The 23,839-nt window shown below is 45.2% G+C and overlaps 2 long non-coding RNA genes across 2 annotated transcripts in view; one reads left to right on the top strand and one right to left on the bottom strand.

The window, feature by feature from the left end:
• LOC107324084 overlaps window positions 1-15,994 on the bottom strand; it is a 31,886-nt gene extending 15,892 nt beyond the window's left edge. The window contains exon 1 of the long non-coding RNA XR_001559400.2: window positions 15,607-15,994. This is a non-coding gene — a long non-coding RNA (uncharacterized LOC107324084). The remainder of the gene's footprint in view (window positions 1-15,606) is intronic.
• A 348-nt stretch (window positions 15,995-16,342) lies between these two features.
• LOC107323854 lies at window positions 16,343-19,381 on the top strand. Its single transcript, XR_001559357.2, has 3 exons — window positions 16,343-16,714; window positions 16,958-17,090; window positions 18,674-19,381. It is a non-coding gene; the product is annotated as an uncharacterized LOC107323854 (long non-coding RNA).
• Window positions 19,382-23,839: the final 4,458 nt, after the last annotated feature.

Raw genomic sequence — 23,839 nt, 5'->3', positions numbered from 1 at the left:
TGCCGAGGCTGCATGGGTAAGTGGAATTGCCATATCTAATTAACATCCTGAAGAAGTAGCCCCATTAGGGTTGTTAGTTAAACCTCCAAATCATAACAGTACCAGAAGCACTACCAGTATTTAACAACCCTAATTAATAGGAACTTCATCAGATTTGATGAATATCTTCACCCATTTTGGAGGCCAATGATTGGACTTTTGTTGAATTACCACAAAACTGCAACCTGTTTAGAACCACTAACCATGCCATGGCTTTATCTTCACATCCACGAGGCAAGGCTGATAACCTGCTCTTCTGAAGAAACACACTGCAACAGCACAAGGAAAAAGTAGAAAAACACTGGAGATGACTTTGCCATTCTTTCAGTGGTGGCTCAGATCTCATCTCATATCATCTCATATCACATGCAATAGAAAACTGCATCTGCCCAGAGAACCTGCCTGCCCTCTGCAAGCTTGGCCAGTGCCCCCAGTTTTGAGTGCTCCCTTCTGCCTTACTATATACAGCATTTCTCCTTGAAGAAGGCTACAAGGATATATTTTTTTTTCTGAAATGCTCATTAATTTCTAGTGTTCTATAAGCCCTTCGGTGATGCTACTGCAATCCTGATTGCTGTTCTCCTGTGTGCTGAGCTGAGAATACAAAATCACTTTGCTTGGGATCAGATACAGATTCCAGCCAGAATTTCAGGATGAAATGCAACTGTATCGCTCCTCACTAAATACAATTCAAATAATATTTGTTACGTGGTCTGAGTACATTGCATCATTTGAAGTGATTAATTCTCGTGTTCATTTAACTACAACGTATTACTCTCTGCTGCCACTGAATGAATGAAAACCAAGTGTGTTACAAAGCTGTACCCCGATTTATGCTTTAGGTGCAGTTCCAAAGCCAACCAGCCACCCCTCCCAAGAGTCAAGAAATAATTCTCCACTGAAAAGATTCCTCCTGCAACTCCTAAAAGTAAATGACAATAGAGGGAATTGTGCCCAACCAAGTGCCTCAGGGCTGTGGCAACTGCACCCGGAGGTTCTGGACATAACAAGAGAGTCTGATACTGATTTTCTTCCTCTCTTTCTCATTACAGCTGATCTGGGCTGTGCTGAGGTTATTTATTTATTATTTATCTACGCAGCAAGAAATTTCAAATGCTATTTTTTATTCCATTACCACCGTGTCTCACTGCCCTTCTTCCTTCCACTCAGCTCCATCCCTGCACAGCTGCTGCATTTCTTGCTTACTGTATCAAAACACAGACCCAGCCCAGCACAGAACACACAGCTGCATCAAGACTTTGCCTTGCATAGGAACGACATGTGCTACTAAATAAAACCTTGTAGAGAATCGAGGCTAAAGACTTCAGGTCACTCCAAAGCTGCAGTCACACAAACTCATGCCACAGTGCCACCCATTTCCCTACCTCCACACAGAAGGTGCCACCACTGCACCTCTCACAGGTAGCACCTGCCAGCACGACTTGGCCTAATTACTCAATTAATCAAGGCCAGGCAGCTTTAGCCCTTAAAAAACAGTGTGGCTGCATACAAAAGACTTCACGTCCTTCCTAGAGCCTTGTTAGCAAGAAGAGTTTGAAAGAAGCTGAAAGTGCTGGCCGTCATTTCAGCTCTGCTCTGCATGGAGCACAGTATCTAGCCAGGGGGAAGAGACTTCTTTTGGTCAGACACAAACGCTACCTGTGCCTGTTTGACAGGTAGGAGCAGGCTCAGAAACTCTCACCATGCAGATACTGAATGCAAATGTTAACTGTGACATGTGCAAACATATTGCTTGTGCTTTAGCAAAGCAGCAGAGCGAGCTCATTCTTTTTTCTACAAGGCAAAAAATCACGCATGCTTATGGTTCTCCCTGAGCATTTTGGGATGCAGCATTGGTAGCTCTATTCCTAATATACTCAGGGCCAAGTGAGTTACCCCCTGTGCTAAACAAGAAGGCTGCCTGTCAGATTTACTGACTTTCCAAGCAATGTATCAAACATAATTCTAGAAACACGTGCAGCAGCTGAGTGTTTAGCAAACTTTGCCATCCTTTAAGTGTCAGCTTACATTGCTTGAGGAGCTTGACTGTATCATTTTGCATTTAGGATTTTTTTTCTTCTTCCCTACTGAGCAGTCACATTCTTGGTTGAATAGGCAGTATTAAGACATTACAGCATTTGAAAGCTACTGACAGTTTTGTGGCTACTTCTCCTTGAGGGATGTAATTTCCTTTATTAAGACTCAGACAAATTACAACACAGATAAAGGTGCATCCATTTGAAATAGTCAGTTCCAAGCCAAATCTTAAAACACATGAAGTGAAAGAACCTTCACCATGCATTTATGAAATCACATTGCTGTTCACTGCTCCTCTCTCATCTTTCACCCAGGTTGTATGTTTATTAACAATAAGCAGATACTTAACATTAATTAGATATGTTCTTCAATGTGTTCTGAGTTAACGTTGTTACCTCCCTCACCCAAATCTTTGCTTCCTGGGAAAAGTCACAATGCTAACTCAACCAAGAGATTTGGGCAAAAAAATAGCTATTTCCCACTTGGAAATGCAGTCTGCAGAGCTCTCATTTTATGATTGACTTTGCCATGTGCAATGCAGAACTGATGCAGTTACAGGACTGTGCTAACCTTGACTGTCTTCTTAGCCCTATAGCCATATGCTCAAGTTAATTGTGCCATACACTAAGAGAAGGGCCCCCTTTGGGCGCACCCACATGATTGTTCTGCATATTGTATATGGAATATAAGTTTATCTTTCTGTAATGCCACTGGTCACAGTTGATGGTATTACTCAGGACAAAAAAGCAATCCAAAAAGCAGAAGAGCTAAAAACCAAGTATGGTACATAAAGGAGGGGATCTCAGGGCAGACATGCAGAGGAGCAGCAAGAATGAAAGAAATGACTCCATGAGATCACCCACATTTTGGGGCAGTTTGGGACCTGGCTTGCTGCTAATCTGAGAGCCTGCTCTGTAACATCATGGCAGCCTGCAGCTGCACCATTCTGCAGGTGATGGCCAAATGCTCTTTGGTCTCCCCCTCCCTATGTGCATCATCGCTCATTCCAGCAGTGCTGAGCTCCCTCTCCTTTCTCCAAGCCATGAGAACTTTGATGGCAGTGGAACTATCCAGATTTCATGCTTTTAAATAGCACATGCTGTATTCAATGAATTTCAAAGACACGCTAAGCCCAAATTACTGCTATCCATGGATCTTGAGAAGCTTTTATAAATGGCTGCATTACAGTGCAGTACAAAGCAGTGATTTCCATAATGCTTGTCTAATGTATAGAGCATTTTACATAGAACAGGCCCCGTTTCATCTTGAAATGCTTTTTAATTAATTCAATTCATTAATACTGCTTGTCATGGCTAAACTCTTGAGACTTAACAAAAACTTTACTTCAGCAGTTGTCAACACATTTCATTAAAACATATGTTTTTGAATGCTTTCTGATAACATCACTATTCTTCATATGTAGAGTGCAGTACTTAAATGTATTAAATAGAGAAGTAGAGGGTGAGCAGAAACCTTTTCTCTGTATTGACAATGCTGCATTTAGAGATTAGAAAGGGGTGTGCCCTTTAGGTTTACTAAAGCTAAAGGTTACTAAAGCTAAAACTCACCCAGTGCTCAGGAGGGGTTCTTTGCTCCCCCAGCACCTTGGGAGCTTTCCAAGAGGTCCACAAGTCCCTCTGTCCCCATCACACTCATGGAAGGAAGGCAGAGATAGAGTACAGGCAGAGCTGGTGGCTGGAGAGGCCATCTAGGCTATCCAGATGACATTGGACAAAGGGTGGGTTGGATTTTGTACACTTTTCTGACAGGGAAAAACTATGAGAATCACTGAGGAGCTTCAAAACTGACAGCAAAGTCTAGAAATCTATGTAAGCAGATTGAGGAGGAGATGAGTGAATGACCTAAGGGTGACGTACCAAGTCGGTATGAAAAAGCCTCATAAGAAATCCAGTGAAAAATACAAGAATACAGTGAGCTTGGAGTAAATTATTAAGAAAGGCTCTTGAATTTCCATAGATGAATCCCAATTGCCCTTCTCAGATTTGCAGCAATACTTAATTGTGGAGTGCATTTGGCCTGACCTAGTGATGCCTTAATCACTGAGAAGTGTCCCCCCACAACCCCACAAGGCAGCCCAACTGCTTTCAAGCCCTCTTTCCACCTAAAAGCACACCATACTCTCCTTTTATCACCTCTGAGGTGCACACACACAGCTGGGGCAGCAGCACTGGGAGCAAAGTGCTCTTTTCCTCAGTGCAACCAAAGCCTTCTAAAGCTTGCCACATATTACATAAAATTGCCCAGGACAGGTGACAGACATCTACATTAATATTCAAGAGTTCAGAACACTTGACCTCTAAATCACGTACTCGAGCAGAATGATGCCTTGTAGCTCTGCTTCTCATTGACCAGAGCACAGTGTTGACCCCTGGATCCAGGGATATCCCACCCAAAAAGTACACCTCCAGGGTTATACATAATTCCTCCTTCCAATGCATCAAACTGCTAGCGGGTAAAGACAAAGCTGCCATCTGACCCCCATCAGAGCTCTGCTCTGAGCGACCCCACGTGGGTACAGGGCTGGGAAATGCTCCTTTCCAAACCACAAACCCCAATTATCTTAAACAATAGGAAAGAATCGTTTGTCTGGATGCCACTGAATTATTATTTTTTAAAGGCAAAACACTGTCCCAGGAGATTTGCTAAAGAGCCGAAGAAGGTAAAACATCAAAAACATTTCCTATGATTATTAGTGTGTCCTGCCTGTATCTCAAGCCACTCTGCCCATCTGTATTGTAAGCCACCTTTCTGTCTTGCAGGCTATGGGCTCTAATGTTTTTTAATGTTGTCTCCTGTGTGTGTTTTGTGTAGTGGAATACTTTACAAATCAAAATGTTATTGGGGAATAAGCCCAGGATCTCCAGCGTAACATTTCCCGGCTCTACTGCACACACATCTATTGTTCAAGATTGAATTGGTCCCAAGAAGCACCAGAGCATGAGAAAGCCGCTATGAATTTTGCAAAGTGGCTTCAGGGCAGTAAAACACGTCAGAAGAATAAGGTGCAAAATCTGAAAGTCCAAATTTAGGAATCCCAGTCAATATTAGAGACTGGGAAAAAAAGTAAGTCAATGCCCTTGGTTATAAACTGATGCACTTTCACCTTGTGACATTCCTAATAGAGCTGAAAACAGCACACGTAGCCAGGAAACAAAATAAACCCAATTATTAATAGGTTATGTGCAATTAAACCTTTACTTAATACACTGTGTGAATGACAAGACTGATTTTGTTAGCTTTTTTTCCTCTTTTTGGGGTAGCTGCTGCATTCCTCTTATTCAGTTCATTGTAAAAACCAAAACAAAGAACCTCTTGCAATGCTACTTCTATTTAGTTCCCACAGAATGGTCTTCTCCTCAAGCTTGCTGCACTGAAACCACTCCTATTCAACCTCATGCAGCCTTTCTCCATACAGGTATCAAAATAAGGACTGCCAAAAACCAGAGCTGCCTTCTTCTGAAAGGAGATGGGGAGGACATGCCTCGGCACAACTAACCTACACCATTCCCCGTGCTGATTCCAAGAGAGCTTCTGATGAGTCCCCCATTCAGAGCTCCAACAGAGGCCCTTCTGGTCATTGGGTCCTCAAGGCAACCATTGGGACAGGCTTGTCACAGCTCTCAGCATCACCTGCCTTTGTTACGGATGGGATTCCATTCCCTCTGCTGGAAGCAGTAGGATCCTTTGCTACATACAACTGCTTTTTCACCTTTTGTTTTCTTTTCCCAAAGCTGCGGTGTACAATGAGATTAAACTGAATGTTTTATTAAGGTGAATTAATTGCATAGTTGCAATAATGGCTATATTTTTTCCCTCCCTCTATAGTTTTTAAATATATGCCTTTAAACACATGAAACTCATTTGTGTTGATCAAATCACGTGTATCAGCCCAATTTACTCATTGAAGGCCCGTGCAAAACAGTCACAAAACCAAAAAGTAACAAAATAAAGAGGAATATCAATCTTCAGAATTCCCTGAAATGAACAAAAGTTTCCATGTTTACTGAGACTGAATTCCTCAAGGACACGGTTCAGAGATTTACCCTGATAAAGCAGAAATGAATTACAGAGAGAAGCATATGCAACGGGGTATGGGGGGGGGGGGGGTTGGAATATTTTATGTATAACTAAGCACAAGGAATGGTAAAAAATAAAAACTAGTAACAAGGAACTATTTCCAAATTTGCTATGCATACGACACACAGCCTAATGCAAAGTTATACGCTGCAGTTATTTAATATCTTTCTTCAAAGGTTTTGCTAATAAGTCAATGACTGAACATCTAAAGGGGAAAAATATTTCTCTTTATAGTTTTAGATAATTGTCTCCGAAGAAAAAAACACACACAAAACAACAAACCTTTAATTACAACTCAGATGAAGAAAGCTTGATTTGTGTGCTGTGCCCAAATGCTGAGGAGTCTGATGTAAAATATTTGTAATATTTAGGGAACCCTGAGTTTTACATAAAAGTAAACAGCATTGCCTGAAGGCACAATTTCCAGCAACACAATAAAATGTGCAGTGAATTTATGGTGGCCATCCATTAGCTCTTACCAAGGCAACGTCGCCCATATCTGTCGTCCATCATTATAATAGAGGGTTAATGCACCGAATTTACATAAAAAAGTCATATTGTCTGCATGAATTATTTACACTCTCAGCTGTTTTTACAGCTTGGTTTCAAGCTGGATTCTGGGAGAGATTCTGCCAGTAAATTACTCTGTGGAGACCTGACTGTATAACTACAAACTGAGCTTGCAATGGAAAGAAAAGAAAGAGATGGGAACACGCGAGGCATGAGTTGGAGAAGGGGCTGCTCCATGGGCACAGGTGGATGGGGCAGGGCAGGGAAGTGCTGAAGGAACTCACCCACCTCATTCAGTGCACAGAAATAATCTCTATTCACAGTCCCATGTGGTTACAAGTCAGTGAGGTGCAGAAATTGAGGGCAGCTACAAGGCACCAACACAGGGCAACCTGCACACTGACTGTGATCAGTGCCTACTTCTCTCCATTAAGAAGTGAAATACAAAACTGTTAGGAAATAACATTTTCTCCTAACACAGAATACTGAGGGTAAGGACACCGAGTGCTCCTCCATCCTCCTGTTGAAACAAAGCACCCCCAGGGGTTTCAGTGGCATTCAGTGTCTTCATGGACAGGAAGGCTGAGCAACCTCAAGTCTCTCAGTTAAAGAGCTGTGTCCATGCTGTAAGCCCTATGTCTAAGTCTGGAGTGCTGACATCTCAGTGAGGATTTCAGTATGTATAAAGAGGTTCTTCTTGGTTTGATCAGGTTTTAATACCATGGAATCACCAAGGTTGGAAAAGATCTCCAAGATCATCCAGTCCAACCATCCACCTACCACCAATATTCCCCACTAAATCACGTCCCTCAACACAACATCTGAACATTTCTTGAATACCTGCTGACTTCACCACCTGCCCGTGAATTTAGTACATACACACAGCCTTAAGAGAAGGCTGCATTAAAAAAAGACACCTAAAACTCAAAAACAAACTATTTGAAAGCACTTAGAAAACACATATAGCAGCCAAGCTGTGACGCTCTGCATGCCCTGGGCCACGGCTATTTGACATCAGTAGGTGAATGCCATCAGCACCCACAAAAAGCTTCAACATCATAGAGGGTTTGCTGCTGAGTCCCACTTTCTCCTTCAAAAAGGCAATTTTAGAAGTTGTTTCAAGATTTGGACTAGTTTGTTTCCTACTTGTTATTACGCTCAGTCAAAGCTGGGATCACCCAACCCAGGTTTACTAAGAATTTCCATAAGCTGTACCTGGCTTCTTGGTCCGCTATTCCATAATAATCAAGCACTGTAGTTACCATAGCAACTGACATTTACTGATGTAAGGGATATTAACCATATTTCTTCTATTTCCTCTACAATACATTGCCCATTTCATATGGGTTTGAGACTGTGGATCCTGCTGCTCCAGGCTGGGAGTCACACTCCATCACCTGTAGGATAAAGCTCAGCATCCTGCATGTTCCAGCCACATCCCCAGTGGAGCTTCCCCTTCTACACCAACCTCATAGCTCTAGAAGCCATTCATTCCCCTACATGAAGGGGCAGGACCAGTGGCCCAGCCATGCTGTAAAAGGGCTCCATACAACCACTGCATGTGGCCTCACCAAACTCCCAACAGACCATACCAGCAGTGGTAATTCTTCCTCCTGATTGTTTGCACCCCTTAAATATTTGCAGACTTACCATGTACCATCCTCAGCTGCAGGTAAGCCAAGCTATACATATTTATCTCACTTAATCTTCCCTCATAAATCAATCTCTCAAGTCAATCTCTCCACTCCCTAATTATTTTTGTTGCTCTTCTCTGAACTCCCTCCAACGTGTCAATCAATATCTTCCTGGTAATGAAGTGCTCTGCAAGGAGCACAGTATTCTAGGGGCAGCTGTTCTGAAGCGGTATACAGTGCAACGATGCAACCAATATGGATTTTCAGTCTTCACAGGAAGGATGATCTAATGGTAAGGACACCAGCCTGGGGCTTTGGAGACCTGTGCTCAAGTTCCTGCTCTGACAGACTCTTTGTGTGACCTTGGTCAAGTCACTTAGTTTGCCTGTACTTTACTTGATCATCTGTAAACACCTCTGGTATACACAGAGGGAAATATGATGTTCACAGGGCAGGATAAGGACTGGCTGTGTAGATGGGAAATGCTGATGCTTAGTCAACCAGTAGCTTTCTAGAGCATCTCACCAGCCACTCATATGGAGATGCATGTGTTCCTTAGTACAGCATTTTTAAAGAGCCTTGTTGATTGTATATTTGACTTGTTGGCTACACTGGGATCACTTCTTTTTGTCTTCCTTTTAAATAGTCTCATGTATTTCATACTGGTTCCAGCATCAGCTACATCTGCCAAGGGTGTCCTCTGAAATCTCAGGACTTCAGTTTTCTGACAGTTAGGGCTGTCGATTTCCCTCTTACATTACAGAGGGATGAAAGCACAAAGAGCCAAGGTTTCATACAGCCCTGAGCACATTGCTGTACCCTAGTACCAGGTGCACAGTGGGCTCTGGGGGGCTCATCTGCTGCCCCAAGGGAGCTCATGGGAGCAAGAACGTGCATCTACTATATGCAGAGGGGTCTCATTTCCCACACTTACAGAAACACCCACAAAGTTCTGCCCGATTGGGTCACTCAGGTCTTACAACAGAACACAAGCATAGTAGACTGCATGGAGTGTCTTACACTGTTACTTGTTCACAGACCACATAAACATTTTGTACCATGAAGTATATCCAGAGATTTGAAATTAATGCTTGCTTCAAACTTCTCTAACTTAGTGCAAGTTTTTGTTTTAAGCGCATCTTGCTCTCCTCCATTCTCTTTTAAAAAGGAAGGTGGGGAATACCAAAGTAACTAAAGAAAGCAAAGAAATCTGAGGATTGCAGTTATTATTCATCAGGCTCCCAGAAATGCATTATAATGTACTATAGGCTGTAAGACTAAAAATTATTCCCCACTGAAATGGTATTCACACAGCTTCTGCTGTACCGAGGCGTACATCGTAATATAATCATAATAACTAAAGTAAGTTTCCCTTGGGGATTATACCTCTGTGTGATTTAATCCTTAAATTTGTTTTGCTTTCATCCCCAGGAGAAGAGAGATTTCAGTTATAAAGTATTCTTCCTAGAAATATCAGACACCGCACATGCATTCATAATCTGCACTTACATTTACAAAGCCCAGGCCAGAGGGTAGACTGGATGGGAAGCCTAAGTGCTACCTTCATGTCTGAAGAAACATCGTTTGTGTTTCCAGAATAGAAAGGAAGGGCAGCAGGAGCAGTCCTGCTCATGGGGAAAACCACTGAGTTGTTCTATGCTCACACCATGGGGAAAATGATTTACCTTCAAGAGAGCAATGGCGCACAGAATGGTGGAACGGGAGAGGTCGGAGAGAAAGGGATTTGATTTGTAACCAAGAATGGAACAAAATGGAAACTTGATGTAAGAGCTGTCCTGGATGGCACAGGACAGAGGGGCAGCAATACCCAGAGGATGAGCAGCCACTGAATCTGTGAGTGATCAACTGTTCTTTGCTTTATGCTTGCTGAATTGTTTAACAAGTTACTCCCAGTTCTACTGAAAGCACCGCAGAAGGATAGATGAAGCAGCCAGACCAGCCCAGGCAAAGCCACTCTCATCATCCCTGAGATCAGGACCATAAGGGACTTCCCCTTGACTTTCACCACTTTTTCCCTTGTAAATTAGTCTGGTTGCAGAACAGCAGCAACCTGGGCATACTGACAGCACTCTGTGCCACTCTTTGGAGTGCTCCAGCTCTTCAGGGTGGGTGTCAAAGCCATGCAGAGCCAGCACAACTCCAGAAGAAAGAGGTCATGGCAGGAAAATGGGCTACCTGTGAGACAGGTAATCAGACCATATTGCAGGAATATCAAACCAAGCACATGCTTCTTCTTCATTATAAGCACAGTTAGGGCAGATGGGATGGGAGGAACCTTTCAACATGAAAGTCTCCAGACAGAAGTCAGAGCAGGGCACAACATTCTATGAGCTACCCAGACCATGCCTTGGGGTGCAGAGTGGTGCAGGTTTAGCCACCAGCACAGCTCAAGAGCTCAGATACATGGAGCTCCATGGGACCTGCCTCCCCAGGGGCAAAGCAAAGGACTAACGCCTTCCCTTGGAGCAAGCAGCTTACATGGGTCACTCACTGGAGCCACAGGAAGGCAGCTGTATGCCTATATCCACTGTCCTCTCCTGGTTTGGGTATGGCAGTCTGGGGCTACACTGCCCAACCATGCCTGGGATCCAGCATCACTGTGAGAACTCAACACTGGTTGCATGACAAGCCTTTGCAGAAGAGATGCATCTCCCATTCCTATACAGTACACACTCACAGGACCACACTGAGACCCTGACAGCTTTGCCTACTATGCAGTATTCAGAGCTGTATGAAACAGAATCCTCCAGAAAACTCATGGCAGCCAATTGGACAGAAGTGCTATGGAGCAGTGTTGCTGAGCAAGAGCAGACACCTGTGTTTCTATGTTTGTCTAATTCATCCTCAAGTTCACTGCTCAGAGATGTCATTTTGCAGTATTGTCTTAGGGTACATATGTTTAATGACAGATACAACATCACACTGAAACAGCCTTTGGCAGTCTGCAAGAAACAACCCTAGGATGATACCATGTCAGGGCTATACTGCACCAGCGGCAGTGACAGGCTGCCCAAAAGCACTGAGCTGCTGTGGGATGCTCTTGGCAGCCCAGCTCCTCTCCCAGCCTCTGTTAGCAGGTGACAGCACAACCTGCAGGACCCTCTGTCCCCATGAGGAAAACAGCCACCCTGCCTGCACACCAAATCCAGGGTAGGATTCAGCTCTGCAGGTGCTTGAAGAACATCACCTGAGCAGGACATGCCATCCTGATCTTGCACACTGGAGTAGTTGCATGCTTGCCGGTAGTCTTACTATTTACTTAGAGCTGGTCAACACAGAAGTAATAAAGATGAATCACAATTCAAGCAGAGAAAATGGGAAAAAAAATTAAATTGTGATGCTACTTCATTGGCCTGCAGTGGTTGGGAACAGGGATCTGAGGCACAGCAAAGTTCTCATGGAGAACTCAAATCCAGCTCTGGTTCCAGTTGTGAGGATATTACCCTTTCTCCTACAGGCTTCAGGGCCAGTCTAAGCTGATGCACAGTACCAAGTTACCATACTGTAGCTGTTATTAATAGCACAGCTGTATTGATCCCATAAGGCTGCATTTAAAAATAGGATGATTTGAATTAATAGCTTTTACCTCGTTGCGCTGGGGGCCATGCAGACACGCTGCAAATCAGACGGTCCCTGCCCCAAAGTGCTCCCAAACCAGATCAGAACAAGCAGCAGCAGGTGGAGGAGACGGACTGCAGGGGAGGGAGGAGGAGGAAGTGGAAAGCAAGCAACGCTGTGTGCAGCAAGCAGAACTCTGCTCAGCAACAGCCCAGCACTGCCAGCTGGCAGGGAATCGCAAGCATCAAAGATGAGTCTTCAGAAGGCCTGAGAGGAGGTTAAGGAAGTGGCTGTTTAAAGGGAGTTCCCCTTCTGTCTGTATAAGAGCCCGCAGGAGGAGCGCACAGGGCAGCAGACAGCTCTATCTTCATAAAGGCTGGGTGATGCTACATGGGTCAGAACTGTCCCATGAGGTGTGCCTGCTTCTCTGCCATCCGGTCAGATACGATCCTGCCTTGGAATCTCTACCCAGAACGTTTTAAATAGATCGTGGAACAGACTTTAAAGGTGCTAATGATGTAATTATAAAGACGCACAAAAGGCATCTCAGCATTTCGAGACAAATTCAAACCAAGTGCACTGCCAACATGCCACACTCTGTGCTTCCCCTTTGAAAAAAAAAGGCTTTCTGCACTTCAAAGAGGGCTTTGCTTCACTTGTTTAGCACGAGATGCAAATACATTGTCAGATAGAGCAGGAGAAAAAACGCATCTTGCACCACAGGGAGCAAAAATACCCATCAGCCACTCAGATGGGAATGAGCTCAGGTTTGGGAGGCACAGCATGCATTAGGGGTTGGGGGTGGGGGGCTTCTTCTATGCAGTTTATTCCATTTTTAATTAAACAATTAAAACATCTATCAGATCTCCTTGCAGCAAGAGGAGCAAGCAAATTTATCAGACCAAAGCCAGGGTAGAAGTGAACGGAGAAAGCAAAGCATAACCATGACACAATCCCCCACCTAACTGTATGTGAGCTCTGTTTGGTTGTTTCTCCCTCCCCCCTCATCCCCACCATGGGGGAGATAAACCACTACATTCTGCCCAGCTGACACACAGCAGAGAATCTGCTCGTGCTCCCTGGGAGAAGCACACCAGCTGCTTTCCCTATTAGATGGTGTTGGCTACTGAGCAGAGCAGGGAAGCTTCAAAGTAGAGACGCTTGGGAAAGTGATTCAGCTTTCCAGTAGGAAACCCAACATGGGGGAGTTCGGGAACATAGGAGCAGACATTGGCAGCACAGCAGGGCTTTGCTCCCCATAGCATCTAAGGGGAGCCCCACACTACTACAGTCAGCTCACTGTCTGTATCCTGCTCCCACCCTCTACCACTGTCCGCATTCCGGCACTGTGTTGCATGTATGCAAAGCTGTGTTCCTCCCCTCAGCAAAGCAGAGCAGCTCACAGGATTCCAAGAAGTTTCATTCAGGGCTGTCTGCAGAGAGGCTGGAAGAGGATTGAGTTCTTTCATCCTTTCATCTTCAATTTAATAAGGCAGCGGTGAAGGTTGGCACCGCCTGCCCTCCCCTTGCTCTCCAGGCATTTCACTCCACACCTACAATTTACTGGAGCCTTTCCACAAGCTCTGCTGTTCCCAGGCACACAGGTGGTAGAGCACAGGACAACAGCTAAGAGCTCAGTGTTGTTTTGGACTCTCTCCCAGCCTGAGCCCCAGTTTCACTCCCCAGCTGCCCTCCACATGATGCAATGCCCACTGCATGGGCATAGTGGCTGCACCCTGAGCTCAGCCCCAGGAATGTTTGCCCCACCAGGAACTGCCCTGACGTGGCCCCTGCTGCCCCACGGAATGGCAGGGAGTTCCCCAGCAATGCCAGAGCCAACTACAGCTTCCTTATGAAATATGGGAACTGTTCGAGCTTCCTGCTCCAACTGTAATTTGCACCTTAGAGCTGCTGTGCAAGAACTCAATTTATCCTAATAGAGGACCTTATTTATTAGTTCATCCAAAAATAAAGTTAGGAAAACAGATTTAAGGAGGAAAAATGTGTTTAAGAAGGAGAAGCACCACTGCAGTGGCACATAACAGAAGCTCAGTGCTGAGCTTTGGTACAGCTGCTACAGAGAATAGAGTCAGGAATAGAGCAGAACCTCAGTGTTAAACCCTATTTCTTCCAGCCAAAGTCTTCCTGCATGTAATCCCACACAGCAGGTAAATGCTCCAAATCAAATTCCTGAACCTATAACAGGAGACTTACAAAGAACCCACAGAAAATCCCACTTCCTATGCACTGCATCCAGACAGCATGTTCCAAGCTGAGGGGCCTGATCTGAGCCCTTTACTTCTGTAACTTCTGAAATTGTTTCTCAAGAGGAAAAGCAAGAATGAAGAAAGCTACCCTTTCTTTCTTTACTTAGGACAGCTTGGCCCTCCCTCCTTCCCCACATCACTGCAGGCTCAGCCATAGCCCAGCAGCTGAGGGATTCTGCAGAAGGGAAAGCACAGATCCAGCACCTACAGAGTCCTTACTTAGCTATTGGTAAGTGTGACCCTGTCACCAGTAATGTATGAATGCTTTTGGCTCCCTGATCTGTGTTCCTGAATAACCTGGGCTGCTGGGAACGAGAGGGAAGGTTCCTGTTGTATGATACTCTGGAATACAACACAACCTTGAGGACAATTTATTTCAAGGGGAAAAAGCACAGCAAGCCTTCTGTCAGAGCTCTCAGAGAAGCAGACCCTGCTCATTTCCCAAATATATTCAGAGGAGAGGCAAATGCCTTGCACTGCAATTCAAGGCTGTCTGAGTTCTCACCTGTAGATACGCAGATAAACTTATATCATCAGCTTCCAGGTTTCTGTGGGCTGGATGTCAGCAACAGCTACTGTGATTTAGTGCAACAGCTCCGAATGAATTAAATCACACAGGCATTTGAATTTTACCCAGGCTTGTCCCACAAATCTCAGAAATCACTGCCTTGCATAAAAGCTTCCTCTCAATACCCCTGAGGAATCACAGCAAAAAACCCAAAAATTAAGTTGGAAATAAGAAACAACAATTTTTAAGCACAGAGGCAGCACAAACAGCAGGCTCAAAATAATCTTAATTGTATTAAGGTAGAAACTCTTTCCATCTGCTTTAGCACACTTTGCCCATTTTTGATGCCCTATCATCCACCTTAGCTCTTCAGTTAAGCCAGTTTCCAGTTGATCTCCAAAACACATACCCTTCACAGGGAGTAACACTGTATTTTCGCTTCTAGATCACTTTAATGAGCACAGTACCACTGAAACATTGCCCACATGGCACACTGCACAATGGCATTTCCTAACTCACAGCCTCCTCAAGGAGTGGAATAGCAAAAAGAAACTTCCTATCAACTACACCGAAGTTGGATTCCACTTTCTATCTTTAACAACAGAAGTGATTTCTGAGTTGATTGTCTCCAGAATTTGCTCTTATCTCACATTTATTTCAGCATTGCCACTGCAAGGAGACCTGAACCAAGGCAGCAAGAACAGGATTGAAGGCAGCTCTCCAAGAACCAACTAGAAGAATGCATCTGATGCTTACACTTTTCTTCACCAGTGTTTGTAGTGTTTAGACTGAGAAACATCCACCACCAAACCACCAGTTCTTCTATTCATGTTCTGACTCCCTGTGGGTATTGCATCTACTTTTTGGTCTGCAGAGCTGCCATTCAGATCCCAGGAGCTGTATAACATTATAACATCTAGATTGGTCAACTCACCATTGTATTGCAGGCTTTCCTTGTGATCCTTATCACACATCCCAAAAGGAGTAGAGCTCACAAAACAGCTCAACCCATCTCAGGATGAAACATAGAGTTGCTACATGCTGCTGCTTTTATTCCAGCCAGGCCAATGCAGGAGAATCTCAGCTGTGAGCAACCTGATGTAATTTCACAGGGAGGACAAGTCCTCTGAGAAATGATGCTCAGGTGTGAGTGTTTCCCCATTGTCACACCTCTCAGGTCATTCAAAGGCTCTTCACACTCAGACTGAGTTCAGAAGATTAGCAGCACATGAGATCAGATAGCAGCTGATAGTGCACGTACATCAGCATAATCGTGTAATCTCTTCTCTTTGGTTTTTGAGGCAGATACAACTGTGCCTAAAGAAGATACCGATCTGTCTACCTAATAATCACAAATACCTTATAAAATATGCCTGAAATGAATAAATTGTGAAGGTAAGAAGGGAAAACATAAATATCCTCATTAATTCATACATACATACATACACAAAACTTTACATAACATACAGAGCAGTTGGAAAGATGCCCGCGGACGTAATTGCATTTCTGTGCGAAGAGCATTTACACCCTCTCATCTCTGCTTTCCCCATTCATTTTAGTAATTACATGGAGAGAAGCAGCTAACATGCTTGTAATTAAAACCAGCAGCAAAGGATTTTGAGGTGTTTTGATACAGAACTGACAAGGAATCCAAGCAGAGTGGGCAGGAGGGGATTGCTGCAGCCATCCAAAAGGAGGCAGAAGGAAAGGTTGGTGCTGGATGATCCACATGGTGCCCTGGAGGATGGGACATAGCAGCAAGTGAAGGGAATAGAAGTCCCAGCCATCAGTACCCTCCATGCTCAGTGTTTGCTGAAGGATACAGGGTCATACAACCCAGAGCCTCTTTGCTGCTGCTGGAGACCTCTTGTTTGTGTCTGCTTGGCACAACCTGCAATGCTCCATCTTCCATTCACTTCCCTTGGTGGTTTATTGGCAAAAAGCTGTAACAGTTATTTCAGTTGGGTGGGTGGAGCTGCGATGAAAACTCCAGTCTCCTCATTTCAGTGATGAATATTCATGATTGAAGCAATCTGTACCAGGTAGACTTTATTGCCCTTTCTCTTTCTTCCTGGCTACCTTTATGGGAAACTGGTAATCACAGCCTGAACCTCTGATTAATCAGCTGAGGCAAGTGTCGGATCAGGTGAAGGTAATTCAGCTGGACAGATGGCAAACAGCAGGAGTGGGTGTTGAGTGTTGAGTCCCTTTCCCTGGGAGCTTCTGCCTTGGCACAGTCCAGAAAATGGCTTCTGAAAGTTCTCTCTCCTGGGCAATTTTTGCAGACAGAGAAAGATGTAACTCAGCACTGCAACTTCTATCTGCAGCAATGGAAGCATTCATCCCATAAGAGATGCCCTCACCGAAAACAAGCTGTCAGCAGCACCAAGCAAGTGACAACAGAAGTATTATGGTGTGGTAAGTCACGACCAGAGGATGAATCTCCTTCTAGAAGAGTTGATTCCCCGAGGTGTGGATCAGCAGCTACGTGCCAGGATGGAGACACTGAGAAGATTATCAAAACAGTTATGTGAAGATGGATCTTCTGAAAGCCTAAACTGTAATTAACTCTTACTGTTGACCTCAATGTCTTTGGAGCTCCAGCTTGGTCAGACGCTGTGCTGGCTCAGGGCTGTCATCAGCTGTCTGGATGGCACCCATCCAGATGGCCCCAGTGCCAACCACCCTGGCTGCACTGCTGCTCCCTGGCACACTGCTCCAAATGGCACATTCCTCCTTTACAGATATGCAAATTTGTTTCTAATACACACACACAGAGAAATTACAAACAGCTAATTAGGGTCAAAGGAACGCTTCATACCAATTAGTGAAACCAAGACCCTTTCATTTGGAATAGTCATGCTCTCTCGGCTGCTGAGACAGTTCAGTCAAGCTGCCTTCATTTCAACACAACAATAATTCAACAGCATTCAATCGCTTATTCTTTCAGTGAGGTGCAAGTTCTGCCTTCGTGTGACTATTGGAAGCCACGGAGGAATAGATAATAGGGTTGTTGATGCCATAAATTTTTCAGAGGACATTTGTCAGGAGGGAAATAATGGAGACAGTGACCAAATCCTTGCCTCGAAGAGAAAGTGATAAATGCATCTGGTTCTCCTGGTCAGCTCAGCTCAGAGTAAAGGGCTTGGGTGGGTTTCTTCCCCACAAAGCTTGGTCAGAATCCCAAATTCTTGCTCTTTCTTCCAGCTCAGGACAAACCCTACAGCACTTTTTCCCTGGCTGCAGAGCAGGGCACTACTGAAGAGCCCAGAGCAGAGGCACTCTGCAATTATTTCTTAGAGAGCAACTAAAGAGGTGCATTAGAAGGCCTGGACTGATGAGAGGAACAAATTGAAGGCAGGATAAGAATGAGGGAATTCCCACAGCTGCAGTAGGTATAGAAAACCCACAGAAAGGCCTGTACACACCAGAGGGAGATAACAAAGGGCAAGGCAGTATGTGCTTTAGCAAATGTGGCTTTGCTAACCGTTTTCCTCCACCAGATTTGCGGGTTGTTTACCTCCAGTTCTTTCACTAAAACATATAATTGGCAGTTCAATTAAAAAGACAAGGAAAGTGTACACTGCGGCACAGCCTCGGGGTACTCCAGCCTGTGCACTAACAAGGTCAGCGAGCACATTTGTTGTGCTATTCAACAGAGAAAAAGAGAGGGGCAGCTCCCCTGCTCCTCACAGCTCACTGCACAGGGAAGTGCTCCCTTCCTCACCTATCTGCCAGTTCCCATTTTGGAAAGGGCAGTGCCCTGGGACACCTACAGAGCCCTGCCAGCTTCCTAGCTTGGCTTTTCTGAAGGAACTCTGAAAGCATTCCCCAGACAAGGGATTTCTATGCTTTGATGTTCTTTTAGTGCTCTGCCTACCTAGCACAGAGTAGGTATTTCTGGTGATGGGCCTGGGAAAACAACCAGCCACTGGTCAACCTGGCTACAATGAGGCAGATACACCATATCCCAAATAAAGAATACTACTTTCTCTCCGCAGGATACATTCAGTAATACTTTGACATCAGTTGCATCCGCTGCTTTGCTTCAAACCAAACATGCCACAAGATTCACCTTAGGCTCAAATGCTGCTTTCAGAAACACTGATAAGAATAGCTGCAGCGAGCACCAAGTGCCTTCAGAGCATCCTCACTCTCCCTACAGCATGGAAAGGACAGGGTGGAAAAAGCATCATGCCTTCAGCTGCCAGGGCAGCCAGCAGCAGGAATGGCCCCAGTTGCTTCTCCAGCAACCTTCCCTTGCTCAGCTCCAGGATCATCTCCCCTTGCACAGAGCAGGAAACCTCCACACATCCCAGGACTCATCACTTTGCCCAGCACGTGTTTCCCTTCAGCAGAAGGGTAGATGATCCCTCTTGCAGCTCTGCGGTACGTTTTGCAGCCACACCTCCAAGGAAGGGAGGTCAAATCAGCTCACCTCCAAGAAGTGCAATGTTTGGAGTCCTAATCCTGCTGCATAGAGTTACCATGCTAATTTCCTTGGCAAACGCCAGAGTCAGGATGCTACAAGCTTGTTTTGGCCTCATGCCATTACAGAGTGTGAAAGAGCAGCTGAAACAAGCAGCACGTAACTCAAGTGTGGGAAACATGGGATGGAGAGAAATCCTGGTTGTGTCCAAGGCTGATGAACAGTCAGCAGGAAAAGACAAATCTTGAAGAAAGAGATGCTCAGGGACCACTTCTCCCCCCCCCCCTCACCCCCCCCAGATACACACATACAGCACATATACCCACAAACTCATCTGAGAACAGAGAATCGTACCCCCAAAACACTTCTGCTTCATGTTGTGCTGCCAACTTGAGTGTCCCGTCATGGAACAGGAACATCCCCCAGAAATTCAATAATTAATTAATACAAAGTAAATCTCCAACCTTCCCATAAAATTTTTACTACAAAGCATTCACAAAACTGCTTTTACAATACAGAAATATCAAGTGGGAATCTCATGAATAAATCTAAATAATGAAGGCATTCGAAATCCAACATTTACTTGGCTTTATCCTTGAAAAAAAAAATAAGAGTGAGACAGAAAATATGGCATAAAGTGACGAGCTGTGATGGGTTGCTTTGGAGCAGGGAAGGGGATGGGGAGCACTGCACACTGCTGCAGCCCGGCGCCTGCTCTGTGCACACACACTCATACACGTAGAGGCAGGCATCAACATTGTTCAAAGCTCATTAATTCCCTGGTGTCAGCAGCCTGCTTTCTCTCCAGCAGATCCCCTGATAGCAAAGGGGAAATGCACGCACTGAGGAGGACTTTGCTGTGTCCCCATCCCTGTGCCAGGCCTCACCATGGGTTTGCTTGGTGCTCAAGGGACAGCTGGAGGTTCTCAAAGGGTGCAAGGGTGCTCGGTGCCTATGGAAGGCATCAATTGCTGTCATTTCTGATGGCTCTTGGGACACAGGTGCTATGCCAGCAATGCAGCACGTGGGCCTTAGGCTCCATGCTTACAAACTTGTGCTGTATTATGGCAATAGAGTCGCAGCTAAAGGAGAAATAATGTGAGAGAAGGGGATAGAGAAGAGCTCTGCCCAAGGCAGCATGAAAATAAGCCATAGCAGGTCTCTCTGATGAGCTTCTCCAACATGCCCTGCCCCTCTCAGGAGACACATCAAAGGGGGACGGGGAAATCAGCACATGGCAGAAAAGCCGCTGGAGCCCGCTTGCTCAGCACAGGAAAATTAATTAAGAGGGAGGGAGAGAAAGAGCCAATATGAGTCTGATTCTGTCAGAGAGCAAAGAACTGACAAACAGCAAATGCTAATTCAGGAGTTTTCCGTATTTGTTCCCACTTGTCCATGGAAAAAAGGACTGCAATTCAGATTTGAAATGGAGTGGATTCGAATAGCTTTGATGCAGCACATCTACTGCTGCTTCCTGCAAGCTTATAGGAACTAAAGGGAGCTCAAGAGAACCCCAGACCCTTCAAGGCAGAGTTTTGGGATAACACATCGATATGTTGCTTCTGCTGTTGCAGAAAACAGGGTGAGGGTGAGGCCACATACAATAGGAGAATCCATAGAGACATTCATCCTGGTGTTAGTGAGCATCTTATCAGAATGAGACTAACAAAACCAACAAAAAATCATGAGAAATTATTCTGTTTGGCCTAATAATCTGTACCACGTTAGTTTTACTCTTACTCATTCTGAATGCTACAGGTTTTGAAACACGTTAGCAGGAAGGACGGAACAAAATGTCCAACAGAAATCCCTCACAATGTGGGATTTCCAGGCATTCGGGTGCTGCAGGAGGGAGTCCCTTGGAAATGCTCATAAATTAATTAGATTAAAGATGTAAAGCCATCAGTCCAGGGGCATCATTGCTCTGCTATTTTTCCTCGCTCATAATTCAGGAAGGAGACGAAGCATCTGAGCCCAGTTTGGGACTAATAATTTCTAAATAAAAGATAAATATGTCAAGGCTTCATAAATAGAAAGGAGAGCACAGCGCTATAAATAAGCTTTAATATTTGTTTTATTCTAAAGTAAATCTGGTTGAGCTCCTGCCTTTTGCAGAATGCTCCTATTACTATTATGCATCTGGGTGCATTAAAAAATTCCTCGGGAAAGGAGACTTGCTTTATACCCCAAAGAACTCCTACAGCACCACGATGCAGCTCGGCCGAGCTGATCACCCATAAGAATTCAGCAAACAGCCACAGCACTGTGCCTGCTCCAAGCAGGATCCAACTGCATGGCAGGTGCACTATTGGTGCATACCACTTCTTTTGTCTTCCTGTTTAGAAACATTACAAGCCTGCTCCTCGAATATACACAGTGCAATTAGTTTGAAGAGCTGCCACAGTGTCTTCTAACTCATGGCCTAAGATGTGTGAGTAGGGAGATCCCAGCACCACAGTGACCAGGCATGCAGCCCATGAAACCAGCCTACTCACACCATGCTTTCTAGGGGCAGTATAAAGGCTATCAGGCCACCATCTGCCCAGCAGTCAGCCAAGGTAAGGCTTGCTTCATGTGGGGTGTGAAAGGCTCTTTGTTTGAGTCAAATAGAATCCTATATCAGCAACATATATTAATAACTGATAACACATAAAATATTCAGTGCATTTAATACTATCAAGCTAATTAGGTGTTGGTTTGCCAGGAATAAAGGCGAGGTTTAAAAATCCAAGATGACACGATTACCACTGAGTAAGACATTCTTGCTCATCCTGAACGCAGGCTAAAAGCAGAGGTGACTTAGACAAGTCACCAGGCTGGAAGCCAAACTTATTTCACGCACTAAATTTGCAATGAAAATTCTAATGAAGTCATGCTGCCAAGCTAAAACAGTGCTCTGAAGGCCAGAGGTCCCCAGCCAGCTCCTCTGAGGCAGGTGGGGAAGCATTACCTTGCAGGAGGGTCACTGGGTGCATGGAGCACGTGTTACTGCTAAAGCCAGCTTTGCAAAGCTGTCAAGACTGCCATGAAAACTTGGCCATCCGGATGAAAGAAGAAGAAAAATCACTTGCCACCCTGTAATGTAACCATACTGGAGAAAGTGCTTATTATAGACATGTACCTGCTCCACTGAGGCAGGGAAGAAGGACTTGCAAAGCTGTTCCACGAGCTTGAAATGCTGTGCGTACCAATCTCTCATTCTGTGTGAGAGCACCGGTGTTAAATCGGGTCAGAACTACACTTGCTCTGGGGAGAAGAAAGGCTCACTTTGAAGACAGGCTGGTTACCCTGTTTTTCTTCCTACACCACAGCTTTCAGATTGCAGCTAGAACTTGAAGGGAGTTGTTCCCACAAGCTCTCCAGCCCAATGTCTCCACCCGAGAGGCTTGAGTAAATAGCAGGAGCTCTGGATATGAATCAGATGGAAAAGATTCAGCCCTCTCTGCTAGGTCTGAGTTCAAAGGCATCCGTGGCTGAACAGCTAAATTGAGATCAGTATCTGCATGTGAGGGCAGAATGGAGTGCTCAGTAATAATGAACTGCTCACCCCTGCGTGCTCCTGTCTAGATGTGGTGGAGCAGGTTGGAAGAGAAGTCTGCACTACTGTGCATCACATGGAGGCTGGTGGAGAGGCCTGATCATTTCTAGAGATGTTTTTTCCTTTGTTTTGCTGTTCCTCAGCTGCCCCTAGTTGAATCCCAAGCCTGAGTTGAATCTCAGCTCTGTGACAGACTCTTCCTGCCCCATGCTATGGGCAGAGCAGCTGCTGGCATGGTTAGCATCACCCATTCCCCACACACACCATAGACAAGCTTTGCTACATCAGATCATCCTGCAGTGCATGGGTTATACCTGCACAGCTGCTTGCACTAGGGCAGGTACACTCAAGCAAGACTAAGTTAATATAACCATAAGCTTCTGTATAAATGGACAGAAATCAGGGCCAAAGAGGAATCAAGGAGGGAAGAATGTGTCCAAGGACAGGAAAGCAGCTCTGCATCAGTGCTGAGAACACAGGTGCCTCTGGAGACCAGGTGCTCAGTGACAAAACTGTTCACACCTCTGCAGATCACAGCCCAAACTCCTCAGCAGCACGAGTTCCTCACTTGGAGCTGATGCTGGAATACAGCCGGAGCCCACAGCTAGGGTGTGCCTGTACCTCCCTCTGCGAAGCTGCCTGCTTCATTATCTGCAAAGCAGCACACCTGGGAAGACGAGCCAAATAAATATTAGATATAATCAAATATTTTCTGTCTTCAGCTGCCACCCATGTGCACACCTTCCCTACAAGCTGTGGAGTGAACCTGCTAACAATTCTATTAATAACGAGCAGCGTGTGTAGGTGAACTGGATGAACTTGTGTGAAAGCAAAACCCCAAAGGTACATCAGTTGCTCTGTTCAAAGCGAGCAGATAACTATCCCAGGCTGCAGGCAACTCCCCCCTCCCCTTTCCCACCTCCTCCTTTGGGACATCTCCAGGCATGTCCAGGGTGGTGCAGCCTGGCAAGCAGACCTGCAGTCAGTGATGCACACAACTGAAAAATAAGAGAATCACAAAGCCAATGGTGGCAATGGGAAACACTGAGTGCCAGGAGGTCCTGTGCTGCACTGGGGAGTCAAGGAGTCTGGTCTGAGCATTGCTGTGAGCAGCAGAACACTGAGACTCCAGGACAATGCTGGGGAAGCAACTCAGCACAGCCCAGGGTCCCATGAGCTCCTAGCGTGCATCAGGTGCAC

The sequence above is a fragment of the Coturnix japonica genome, chromosome 23 (assembly GCF_001577835.2).
Source record: "Coturnix japonica isolate 7356 chromosome 23, Coturnix japonica 2.1, whole genome shotgun sequence".
In the NCBI taxonomy this organism is placed as follows: Eukaryota; Metazoa; Chordata; class Aves; order Galliformes; family Phasianidae; genus Coturnix; species Coturnix japonica.
The sequence above is the reverse complement of the archived record's forward strand: the minus strand, read 5'-3'. Positions and strand labels throughout refer to the sequence as shown.